The 13,378-nt window shown below is 42.4% G+C and overlaps 1 protein-coding gene across 1 annotated transcript in view; it reads right to left on the bottom strand.

Moving 5' to 3' along the window:
* Positions 1 to 13,378, bottom strand: part of esr2b (estrogen receptor 2b) — a 137,259-nt gene that overhangs the window by 96,382 nt on the left and 27,499 nt on the right. The gene's annotated exons all lie outside the window — the stretch shown is intronic.

Genomic DNA, 13,378 nt, shown 5'->3' with positions numbered 1-13,378 from the left:
CGGGTGAGTGTAACGGAGGCCAGCAGGTGTCACTGTGCAGATGTAGTTAGTAAACCTCACTCCCAACAGCTCAAAAGGATTCTCTGGTCACAAGGTATATATATATATATATATATATATATATATATATATATATATATATATATATATATATATATATATATATATATATATATATATATATATATACGAGGGCTGTCAATAAAGTTACGGTCCTTTTTATTTTTTTCAAAAACTATATGGATTTCATTCATATGTTTTTACGTCAGACATGCTTGAACCCTCGTGCGCGTGCGTGAGTTTTTCCACGCCTGTCGGTGACGTCATTCGCCTGTGAGCACTCCTTGTGGGAGGAGTCGTCCAGCCCCTCGTCGGAATTCCTTTGTCTGAGAAGTTGCTGAGAGACTGGCGCGTTGTTTGATCAAAATTTTTTCTAAACCTGTGAGACACATCGAAGTGGACACGGTTCGAAAAATTAAGCTGGTTTTCAGTGAAAATTTTAACGGCTGATGAGAGATTTTGAGGTGATTCTGTCGCTTTAAGGACTTTTCACGGTGCGAGACGTCGCGCTGCGCTCTCAGGCGGCGTCGTCAGCCTGTTCAAGCTGAAAACATCCACATTTCAGGCTCTATTGATCCAGGACGTCGTGAGAGAACAGAGAAGTTTCAGAAGAAGTCGGTTTCAGCATTTTATCCGGATATTCCACTATTAAAGGAGATTTTTTTAATGAAAGACGTGCGGACGGGTCCACGCGTCGGGACGCAGCCGCCGCGACGCTCCGCCACAGGAAAAACACCTCTGTTGAAAGCCTTAAGGACAAGTTGGAACATGTCCTGCCTGTTAAACAATTTCTCATATACTCACTCCACTGAAAGCCATCAAAAGCCGCCTGGATTTTACAAATGGTTATCAACACGGAGGTGTTTTTCCTGTGCCGCCGCACCGCGTCGGCTGCGTCCCGACGCGCGGACCCGTCAGCACGTCTTTCATTAAAAAAATCTCCTTTAACAGTGGAATATCCGGATAAAATGCTGAAACCGACTTCTTCTGAAACTTCTCTGTTCTCTCACGACGTCCTGGATCAATAGAGCCTGAAATGTGGAGGTTTTAAGCTTGAAACAGGCTGATGACGCCGCCTGAGAGCGCTGCACGACGTCTCACACCGTGAAAAGTCCTTAAAGCGACAGAATCACCTCAAAATCTCTCATCAGCTGTTAAAAGTTTCACTGAAAACCAGCTTAATTTTTCGAACCGTGTCCACTTCGATGTGTCTCACAGGTTTAGAAAAAATTCTGATCAAACAACGCGCCAGTCTCTCAGCAACTTCTCAGACAAAGGAATTCCGACGAGGGGCTGGACGACTCCTCCCACAAGGAGTGCTCACAGGCGAATGACGTCACCGACAGGCGTGGAAAAACTCACGCATGCGCACGAGGGTTCAAGCATGTCTGACGTAAAAACATATGAATGAAATCCATATAGTTTTTGAAAAAAATAAAAAGGACCGTAACTTTATTGACAGCCCTCGTATATATATATATATATATATATATATATATACGAGGTCTATTAAAAAAGTATCCGACCTTACTATTTTTTTCAAAAACCATATGGATTTGAATCACGTGTGATTACATCAGACATGCTTGAACCCTCGTGGGCATGCGAGAGTTTTTTCACGCCTGTCGGTTACGTCATTCACCTGTGGGCAGTCTTTGAGTGAGGAGTCGCCCACCCTCTCGTCGATTTTTTCATTGTTTAGGAATGGGTCAGAGACTGCTGCTTTGTTTGAGCAAAATTTTTTCAAAACTGTAAGGCACAACTGAGTGGACACCATTCGATACATTCAGTTGGTTTTCGGTAAAAATTTTAATGGCTGATGAGAGATTTTGGTCTGTTAGTGTCGCAGTTTCAAGTTGAAAACTTCCACATTTCAGGCTCTGTTGACCCAGTAAGTCGTCAGAGAACAGAGAACTTTCAGAAGAAGTCAGCATGAGGAGTTTATTCGGACATTCCATTGTTAACAGACATTTTGTAATGAAAGAACGTGCGGGCAGAGTCGCGTGTCGGGCCGGACCCGACCGCGGGGGGTCGTGACAGGAAAAACACCTCCGTTGGAAACCTTAACGGGCAAGTTGGAACATGCCCAAGCTGTTAAACAATTTCTCAGTTACTCACTTGTTGAAAGCCATCAAAAGCCGCCTGAATTTTACAAATGGTTTTCAACACGGAGGCGTTTTTCCTGTCGCGGCGCACACAGATTTGCTGAGTCGTCACGGAAATGACTCGGCGAATTTGCGCGCACGTCTTTCATTAAAAAATGTCCTTAAACAGTGGAATGTCCGCATAAAGTCCTCATGCCGGCCTCTTCTGAATCTTATCTGTTCTCTCACGACGTCCTGGGTGAATTAAGCCTTAAATTAGGATGTTTTCAGGTCGAAACAGGACGACGGCGCCTGGAAGCGCTGCGCGACGTCCCGCTCCGTGGGAAGTCCTTACACCGACAGAAACACCCCATAATCTCTCATCAGCCGTTAAACTTTTCACCGAAAACCAGCTTAATTTCTCGAATAGTGTCCACTCAGATATTCCTCACAGGTCCAGAAAAAAAATTTTGATAAAGCAACGCGCGCCGTCTTGAGCAGCATGTGAAACAAAGGAATTCAGCCAAGAGGGCGGGACCACATCTCACTCAAGGCCTGCCCACAGAGAAATGACGTCACCAACACGCGTGAAAAAACTCACGCATGCGCACGAGGGTTCAAGCATGATTGGTGTAATCGCACGTCATTCAAATCCATATAGTTAAAAAAAAATAAATAAAAGGGTCGGTTTATTATCTAATAGACCTCATATATATATATATATATATATATATATATATATATATATTTATATATATTTATATATATGTAAGGATTAAACAACGAGAAGCCGTGCATTACACAGTTTTAATGCACGACGCGGAGTCTGAAACACGAAGTGCATTAAAACCGTGTAATGCACGGCTTTGAGTTGTTTAATACGCTTATACCACGGCCCCACACAGTGAGCTAACACACAAATATTTATTTAAGTTAACAGAACTTGATAAAAATGTGCGAGTATTTGGGACTATTTTATGTTTTGTCTCTGAGCACTTACGAAGTCTGTGGGCTTGCGCCGCAGCGGGCCGCTCACACCGCCCCTCCTCTCTCTCTGCTGTGTCGCGCTGTGACAAACTCTGTCAAACAGGTCCAGAAACTACGCTCGCTGTTTTGATGCGGAGCGCTAGGCCGCCCGCAAGTATAGAACCGTTCTCTCCTTCTTTCCCGTCTTCAATCTTGTCCAGTTCATCCAATGTTAAATCTTTACGCCATTGCTTTTGCTGTTCTTCTCGTTTGGTCTCCTCTTTCCATTCCTCAAATGTTTTATTTTGGCCAACAATATTAAAATTCACTTGGAAATCCATGTTTTATCGCGTTTCTGTCATTCACTTGTCAAAACACAGCTGATCTGCGCCAACTGTTTGGTGCATTGCTATGGTGACGACCAGAGCGGGGTGATTATTACAGTGATTTAACTCGCCGAACTACGTGTGCGTATACACGAAAATAATGCATGCCAGTCAGACATGGATTTCTCACTGACCGTGGTGTGTATATATATATATATATATATATATATATATATATATATATATATATATATATATATATATATATATATATATATATATATGTGTGTGTGTGTGTGTGTGTGTGTGTGTGTGTTGCTTTTAGAAGTTAGTGCACTTGTTTCTAGAGCAGCAAGTCCCCGGTTTAAGACCACCACCGCCCATTCTTTACGTAATGTGATATGGCATCAAGAAGAGCATCCAGTGTAAAACCTGTGCCAAATCAACAAGCAGATCCATCTTCAATCTGCTGTGGCAACCCAAAATTAAAAAAAGGGAGAAACCAGGTGGACTTACTGTCATCTTTTTTGCATGATTTTATTCTGCTTGTTTACTTTTTTCAACTTTGCTGCTGTAACAAGTGCAGTTTTTATGACATTTCATTGGCCCCCAGCGTGAGAAAAATAAAATCTTACTTCTCATCTTAAATAATACACATCTAAAGACTGTGTTTCATAAATAATTGATTTGGCTACATGAAAAGCAGTTTCAAAAGTTTATTAGGGTTGTGTCTATGTCTACTTAATTGGTATATAATGATGTGTGCCACATAGCATTATCTTCGTTGAATATTTTCCATGCTCAAAGTGAAAATCAGATGCCGTTTTGTGCCTCCACAGATCAGGGGTGCACTTCAAAAACTATTAAAATATGACGGGAGACAAAGTAGGGAAAATGTAAAAGTGACAAATCACAGCCCTTGTGGTCTCTGTCATTTGTAGGTGCACGTCAGGCACGCAGGCTGAAAGACGTGCGGACGGATTGGCGCAATGGCAGGCAGCCGGCGCGGCGTGCCGCCACAGGAAAAACACCTCTGTTGGAAGCCTTAAGGACAAGTTAGAACATGTCCAGCTGTTAAACAATTTCTCAGATACTCACTCAACTGAAAGCCATCAAAAGCCGCCTGGTTTTTACAAATGGTTATCAACACAGAGGTGTTATTCCTGTGGCGGTGCGCCGTGCCGGCTGCCTGCTGACGCGCGAATCCGTCCGCACGCCTTTCATTACAAAATCTCCTTTAACAGTGGAATGTCCGGATAAACTGCTGATCCCGACCTCTTCTGAAAGTTTTCTGTGCTCTCACGACGTCCTGGGTCAACAGAGGCTTAAATTTGGAGGTTTTCAGCTCGAAACAGGCTGATGACGGCGGCTGGGAGCGCGGCGCCACGTCCCGCTCCGTGGGCAGTCCTTAAAGTGACAGTAACACTCCATAATCTCTCATCAGCCGTTAAAATTTTCACCGAAAACCAGCTGAATTTCTCGAATGGTGTCCACTTTGATGTGCCTCACAGGTTCTGAAAAAATTTTGATAAAGCAAAGCCGCAGTCTCTCAGCAACTTCTCAGACAAAGGAATTCCGACGGGAGGGGTGGACCACTCCTCACTCAAAGCCTGCCCACAGGTGAATGACGTAACCGACAGGTGTGAAAAAACTCACGCATGCGCACGTGGGTTCAAGGTTGGCTGATGTAATCGCACATTGATTCAAATCCATATAGTTTTTGAAAAAATAAAAAGGTCCGCTTCTTTTCTCACAGACCTCGTATAATATCCTTTAAAAGTAGCCCAATTCCATTGAAAACTGTGAACCTGTGTTCTTATGTCATAACTAACACAGGCTGTTGCTGTCAGATCAGAGAGTTCTTGAAGAAGCACAGAGGGAGCTGGCTGTTCACACCATCAGACACCAGATGCATGGAGGAAAGATATGGGCCAAACATGCTTAACTCTAAGAACAGCAGGTCAACAAACTAGAGGTTATAGAGTAGCCAGATCAAGTCCTACATAGGCCCCGAAGCTCACTGGGCTGAACTATATACACCCAAACTGTAGCATGTAGTGGATGAGAGTCTAAGACTTCTCCTGGATGGATCCCAGTCTATTGTAGATTACTGCAGCAGCCAAGGCTAGTACCCATTTACAGCTGGGTGGACTGGGATCATTCAGATTAAATGTCTTGTCCATGGACACAGGTGGTATCCTGAGTACACACCTGGTATCAAACCTTGGTCTATAGGTTGGTAGTCCAACTCATGTGTCACAGAACCAACTGCCATCAGGGATAGTCCAGAAAAACAAGATGCAATAGCAATGTCTGAAATTATCTGAAAATTAATTGTCTGAAAATTAATTATCAACAGGATTAGACAGGAATCCTAGCTTGAAAACAGAATGAACATAGCCATCTAGAACACTGACAGGAAATAACTGTAGCTGATGAAATGCTGAAGGATCTGCAGGTAGTGTTAAGAAATACAAGGGTCATGATATAGAGCAATTGCAATTGAAATGTCCAGTGGAAAGCACAGCTAGAATAGTTCACCTGACTGACAAGATTTATGACAGACAGAGCTGCAGAAACAACTTAATGACTTACCAGGAAGTCCCTCCCATCTTCCCACAGGAAGAAAAATCTAAAACTGTTTACTAATTTATATATGGTTTCTGCATTAATTTTACTTGCTAGCAACCAATTCGCAATTTGCTCCCAACAATTAAAGATATTTTTTCTCCATGTTATCAAGTGAGTCAATTCCATTCATTTATGTAGCACCAAATCACAGAACAAGTCATCCCAAAGTGCTACACGAGTAAGGTCGACTTGACCTATCCCACAAGCAAGCACGCTGATGGCAGTGTGAAGAAAAAACTCCATAATCATATAATCCTGTTTTACAAACAACAGAAAAATAAATCATAGCAGGACCTCTAGCTTTTTTGGTAGCTAAAGGTGGTTGTCAAAGTATCAGAATTATAGATTAATGTGATCACAAAGACAATGGGTTGTGGGCAGACCTCTGGTGCTAAAAACAACTGCTACCCTGGCCAGGGTTCAATTAAATTCAATTCTGTATTTATATCACACAGTCCTACACACAACTTAGTTGTGGATTACAAGTGACAAAGATGAATTACACATTTGATGGCAGCCAAATACACTCAACAAAAATATAAACGCAACACTTTTGGTTTTGCTCCCATTTTGTATGAGATGAACTCAAAGATCTAAAACTTTTTCCACATACATAATATCACCATTTCCCTCAAATATTGTTCACAAACCAGTCTAAATCTGTGATAGTGACACCATGATTAGTGCACAGGTGTGCCTTAGACTGCCCACAATAAAAAGGCCACTCTGAAAGGTGCAGTTTTATCACACAGCACAATGCCACAGATGTTGCAAGATTTGAGGGAGTGTGCAATTGGCATGCTGACAGCAGGAATGTCAACCAGAGCTGTTGCTCGTGTATTGAATGTTCATTTCTCTACCATAAGCCGTCTCCAAAGGCGTTTCAGAGAATTTGGCAGTACATCCAACCAGCCTCACAACCGCAGACCACGTGTAACCACACCAGCCCAGGACCTCCACATCCAGCATGTTCACCTCCAAGATCGTCTGAGACCAGCCACTCGGACAGAGGCTGAAACAATCGGTTTGCATAACCAAAGAATTTCTGCACAAACTGTCAGAAACCGTCTCAGGGAAGCTCATCTGCATGCTCGTCGTCCTCATCGGGGTCTCGACCTGACTCCAGTTCGTCGTTGTAACTGACTTGAGTGGGCAAATGCTCACATTCGCTGGCGTTTGGCACGTTGGAGAGGTGTTCTCTTCACGGATGAATCCCGGTTCACACTGTCCAGGGCAGATGGCAGACAGCGTGTGTGGGGTCGTGTGGGTGAGCGGTTTTCTGATGTCAATGTTGTGGATCGAGTGGCCCATGGTGGCAGTGGGGTTATGGTATGGGCAGGCGTCTGTTATGGGCGAAGAACACAGGTGCATTTTAGTGATGGCATTTTGAATGCACAGAGATACCGTGACGAGATCCTGAGGCCCACTGTTGTGCCATACATCCAAGAACATCACCTCATGTTGCAGCAGGATAATGCACGGCCCCATGTTGCAAGGATCTGTACACAATTCTTGGAAGCTGAAAATGTCCCAGTTCTTGCATGGCCGGCATACTCACCGGACATGTCACCCATTGAGCATGTTTGGGATGCTCTGGACCGGCGTATAGGACAGCGTGTACCAGTTCCTGCCAATATCCAGCAACTTCGCACAGCCATTGAAGAGGAGTGGACCAACATTCCACAGGCCACAATTGACAACCTGATAAACTCTATGTGAAGGAGATGTGTTGCACTGCATGAGGCAAATGGTGGTCACACCAGATACTGACTGGTATCCCCCCCCAATAAAACAAAACTGCACCTTTCAGAGTGGCCTTTTATTGTGGACAGTTTAAGGCACACCTGTGCACTAATCATGGTGTCTAATCAGCATCTTGATATGGCACACCTGTGAGGTGGGATGGATTATCTCAGCAAAGGAGAAGTGCTCACTATCACAGATTTAGACTGGTTTGTGAACAGTATTTGAGGGAAATGGTGATATTGTGTATGTGGAAAAAGTTTTAGATCTTTGAGTTCATCTCATACAAAATGGGAGCAAAACCAAAAGTGTTGCGTTTATATTTTTGTTGAGTATAGATTGTGCAGTACAGTACGTCATGCACATTCCACATGAAATACGTATCTGAAGCAGGCCCGGATCCAGACCGTTTTGGACTGATGTAGTTGCATCTGTCAGATTTTTTTACGCATCTTTGTCATCTGTAAAAAAAAAATCTTGAATAATCCCGAATAGTGCCGAACGTGTCCCCGCAGTGAACACAGCTTTTGATTTGATGCCACAATGCACCATGCAGGTGTACACAGGAAAATTCAAACCAGATCAAACAAACATAGCGTCAGTCCAGTTGAGTCGATGATCATGGCATCCAGGAAAAAAGTTGTGCAAGGAAAATTGGGCACTTATTTCAGCAAGAAATGGTGAGTGGTTTATAAATAGTTTTCAGACAATAGTGTGTTTGAAAGGCATTCTATGATGACTGAAATTACATTTTCTGTGGTTTTCTGACCATACATGTCAACCTATACGGCTTGTCCATAAATTATATGGATTTTTCAGAGTTTCAGAGTCATACGGACATACAAATAAAGTCGGATATTCAGGGTGTGGTCTGCAGCGGGTCTGTAATCAACCGTTTCTGCAGCGCGACTCCACTTTGAAGTGTGAACCATTGAAGTAATGCTTTGATCCACTAGCTCATTGTTCTTTGATTCGTTGCTCTTCAGAAACGGCAAGTCTGCTTCTTAACCCCTCTCAAAACCATTAAAATACAGTGAGTCACTTTTGTGTGGATTAAAGTCACTAACTGGGACTCTTGTCTTGTTACAGTCAAGAAACAAGAATTGTCCTCCGTTCGGTTGGCACAGCTCCAATCGCTGCGCGGCTCTCTGCTGAGACAGAGTCCAGTCAGTATTAATAACTTCAAAATGAATTGTTGCTTTAAATAAAATGACACCTCTTACAAACGTTGTATTACAGACAAGAAACTACAATCAACTAAAATGTTTTTTTCCTCCCAAAATGAGATGTGCTGTATTTCTTTACAAATTACATCCTGACGTGCAGCACAGCTGCAACAGCTCAGCTCAGATATATGGAAAGACATTCATGCCAATAATGTCTGAGAGGAAATGCTTTTGACAAAAACTACAGATTTTGTTTATTCCTATTTAAGTCCAGAGATCAAGGATCCACCATGTCAATTTTTGTTATAGTGTTGTTTTTTTAGGACATCATATTTATACAAATAAGAAGTGTTCACTATGGTCCATGAAGTATAATAAATATGAAGTGTGACAGTGTATGTTGCACACGAATAAAAGAATGAAGATGATTGAATAACAAGACGCGTATAATTTTTATTTTATCATTGGGCAAAAATGCATCTGTCAGATTTTCACTCTGGATCCAGCCCTGTGAAGTGTGCGCTTAAAATCTATTGGAAGCGTGTGATACTTTCTGTGGCACTAGCAACCATGTTGCATATCATCAGGTGTTTATATAACGGCTGAGTGGATCCTTGTCATTTGATTGGTGCTTTGTATGTCACATGAAATGGATTCATTTGTCCCATTTGTATTGCACACACACAGGCACACACACGTGCACACATGCTTGCACACACATGTTCGTGCACGCACATGCACAAGCGCACCCACACATCCTGTGCACGCTGTAAGCCATCTGGATGCATGAAGAACTGTTCAGATGAAAAGCTGATGTGGTTTTTGGTTGGACTGAGGAAATGCACAAAGTTTTTTTTCTTTTTTGTATGGAAGTCCGAAGTCAGTGCACAGCATCACTGGACTACACGTCACAATTTGGACTTCATCAGCAGTGGAACACCAAAATGTAAGTCCCTTTTCTGTTGTTTATAAATTAGTAAAATATCAAATGACAAGGATCTATTTTAGCCATTATATAAAACAAATAATGAATGTCTTTACAATTTACATTCTTTCAATGGAACGAATATATATTCGTAACATTGAATTCATAAACAATCATTATTTGTATAGTAGACAATTTTGCAGGTGATTTACGAAAACTAACTGCGCAATTGATAGTGCGTAATAATGTGATGTAGACAGCACTATGTAAATGAGGATTTTGCATGTGTTAATGGCAGTAAGTACAAAATTTAATTAAATCAGCCACTTGCTTATATGCACCTTGTGCTTTGTTGTGCAAAACGCTGCCACGTAATCAAACTTCTTTATGTACTGGGGATTTTTTTTTAAATCTCAGATTTCAGACATTTAATTATTGTACCATCAAAGGTACTGAAACAAACTAAAGAATAATTATGCTTCATTGTGCTGGTATAACGCACACAGCCACGTGCACAGTTTTCTGCCGTCTCTTCACCTGGGGCCTCATGTACAAAGCGTGCTTACGCACAAAAACCTGGTGTACGCCCGTCTCCACGTCCACGTTCAGAAGTATCAAAAGTGAAATGACACTGGAAATGTGCGGTGGCTGACGCAAAAATCCTGGCTGGCGTACGCACGTTCCCACAGCTATTGTGCCACCGCCGACACAGAGGTGACGCAGGGAATGGTTAATATTGTGAAAACATGAAGTCATCAGAGTGATGTCCACATCAGAGACAAACTGATGAACAATTAACAAACCCAGGTGTTTGCAATTACATAGATGGATATAAAAGCATGTGCAAATTGATGTGTAAACTGGTACTAACATTTGCTGCATTAGCATTACAAGACCTTGCAAATGGTGCAATCTGACGTGGGCATGTATTCAGGGATGATGAGGATTTACTTCTAAATGACAATAATTGGCTCATAAACCAATTTCGAAAAGGCCACTGTGACTGGAGTTGCGCTCAAAACTGCGTCCGTCCCAGAGCACAATACAATGTGGAGCCAGGTGGGCGTCTGTGTCCACACAGGTGCTGCCCATGCTGCACTTCCTGGAAACAGGGGTATTTCAGTGTGAGCTGGCCAATCAGTCAGGAGTGTGCCAGTCAGCCTTTAGCTGAGCCATGCCAGCTGTGTGGAACACAATCATCCAAAAGTTATCCAGACACATCCCACTCCAATATTAAAGTCATTTGCAGCAAGTAATTTGCAGCAAGAGCCGGTTTCCATGTAATTGGACCTATTGACTGCAGACATGTTCACATCGTATGTGATGCGCAAATGCGCAGGCTGGTGTTTGGCACGGTGCACGATGGCAGCTGCTCAATCAATCAAACAACTTTATTAACCCCACAAGGGGCAATTATAGCTGCTCGCTGTGCAAATGATGTATTTGTGTAATTTCTCTGAATGTAAGCCAGTAAATTTGGGCATGTGTGCATTCAAATATGTTTATTGTTAAGTTTTTTTGTTTGTTTGTTTGTTTTGTTGCTTGATGGTGAGCTGCAGAGCTTCTTAACGGGTTTTCTGTGTTCCGTATTCGTCAATAAACGCATGTGCATGTTGTGAGCTTCACACTGTCAGCGGAGGCACATCTCACCTTTTTAATGTCAGTGTGTGTGTGCTGTTTTGCGTGTCGGCCTCACACACATGCTCCGTAGCTCCCACAAACATTTTTCCACTTTCATGATTGATTTTTTTAACAGCGTACCGACTACGCTGTCCCTGCGTGTCTCCATGTAATTTCCAGTCATTTATAGTAAAATTTCTTTTCTGTGTTCATGTCATCTGATGTGACGTTGTGGGGAATCCCTGCTCAAAGGGCCTATTTACATAAAACTGCATATTTAAATGGGCCATGGCCGGGGGAGGAGTTTGCTTCCACGTTTAATTCAGTGGGATGTACAAACGCAACATACGTGAATCCATGCCTGTGCACACTCTCATACATCTGAATATTGTTGTGCTTACGCCACTTTCTGGGTTTGGCGTACACCATGTTTCAGTAGGAAATCCACGCAAGTCTTTGTACGTACATGCGGCCCCAGTTCACTTAAAAACTTCAGATGGAACAATAACAAAATGTCTGACATAGCAGAGGGCAGCACGGCGGCTAAGTGGGCCACGCAAGATGTTTGAGGACATCATCTTGGGCTTTTGAGAAACATCAATATACTTCACCACTTTTCTGAAATTAATTAATCCAGACAATAACCAACAGATTAACTGATAAAAATGTTATTTGCAGCTTAATCAAATCAAATCAATTTTATTTATATAGCGCCAAATCACAACAACAGTTGCCCCAAGGCACTCTATATTGCAAGGCAAAAGCCATACAATAATTACAGAAAAACCCCAACGGTCAAAACGACCCCCTATGAGCAAGCACTTGGCGACAGTGGGAAAGAAAAACTCCCTTTTAACAGGAAGAAACCTCCAGCAGAACCAGGCTCAGGGAGGAGCAGTCTTCTGCTGGGACTGGTTGGGGCTGAGGGGAGAGAATCAGGAAAAAGACATGCTGTGGAAGACAGCAGAGATCAATCACTAATGATTAAATGCAGAGTGGTGCATACAGAGCAAAAAGAGAAAGAAACACTCAGTGCATCATGGGAACCCCCCAGCAGGCTAAGTCTATAGCAGCATAACTAAGGGATGGCTCAGGGTTACCTGAGCCAGCCCTAACTATAAGCTTTAGCAAAAAGGAAAGTTTTAAGCCTAATCTTAAAAGTAGAGAGGGTGTCTGTCTCCCTGATCCGAATTGGGAGCTGGTTCCACAGGAGAGGAGCCTGAAAGCTGAAGGCTCTGCCTCCCATTCTACTCTTAAAAACCCTAGGAACTACAAGTAAGCCTGCAGTCTGAGAGCGAAGAGCTCTATTGGGGTGATATGGTACTAAGAGGTCCCTAAGATAAGATGGGACCTGATTATTCAAAACCCTATAAGTAAGAAGAATAATTTTAAATTCTATTCTAGAATTAACAGGAAGCCAATGAAGAGAGGCCAATATGGGTGAAATATGCTCTCTTCTTCTAGTCCCCATCAGTACTCTAGCTGCAGCATTTTGAATTAACTGAAGGCTTTTCAGGGACAACCTGATAATAATGAATTACAATAGTCCAGCCTAGAGGAAATAAATGCATGAATTAGTTTTTCAGCATCACTCTGAGACAAGACCTTTCTAATTTTAGAGATATTGCACAAATGTAAAAAAGCAGCCCTACTTAATATGCGCACTGAAGGACATATCCTGATCAAAAATGACTCCAAGATTTCTCACAGTATTATTAGAGGTCAGGGTAATGCCATCCAGAGTAAGGATCTGGTTAGACACCATGTTTCTAAGATTTGTGGGGCCAAGTACAATAACTTCAGTTTTATCTGAATTTAAAAGCAGGAAATTAGAGGTCATCCATGTCTTTATGTCTG

The sequence above is a fragment of the Thalassophryne amazonica genome, chromosome 19, assembly GCF_902500255.1.
Source record: "Thalassophryne amazonica chromosome 19, fThaAma1.1, whole genome shotgun sequence".
Lineage (NCBI taxonomy): Eukaryota > Metazoa > Chordata > Actinopteri > Batrachoidiformes > Batrachoididae > Thalassophryne > Thalassophryne amazonica.
This window is presented reverse-complemented; position numbering and strand designations above follow the sequence as displayed.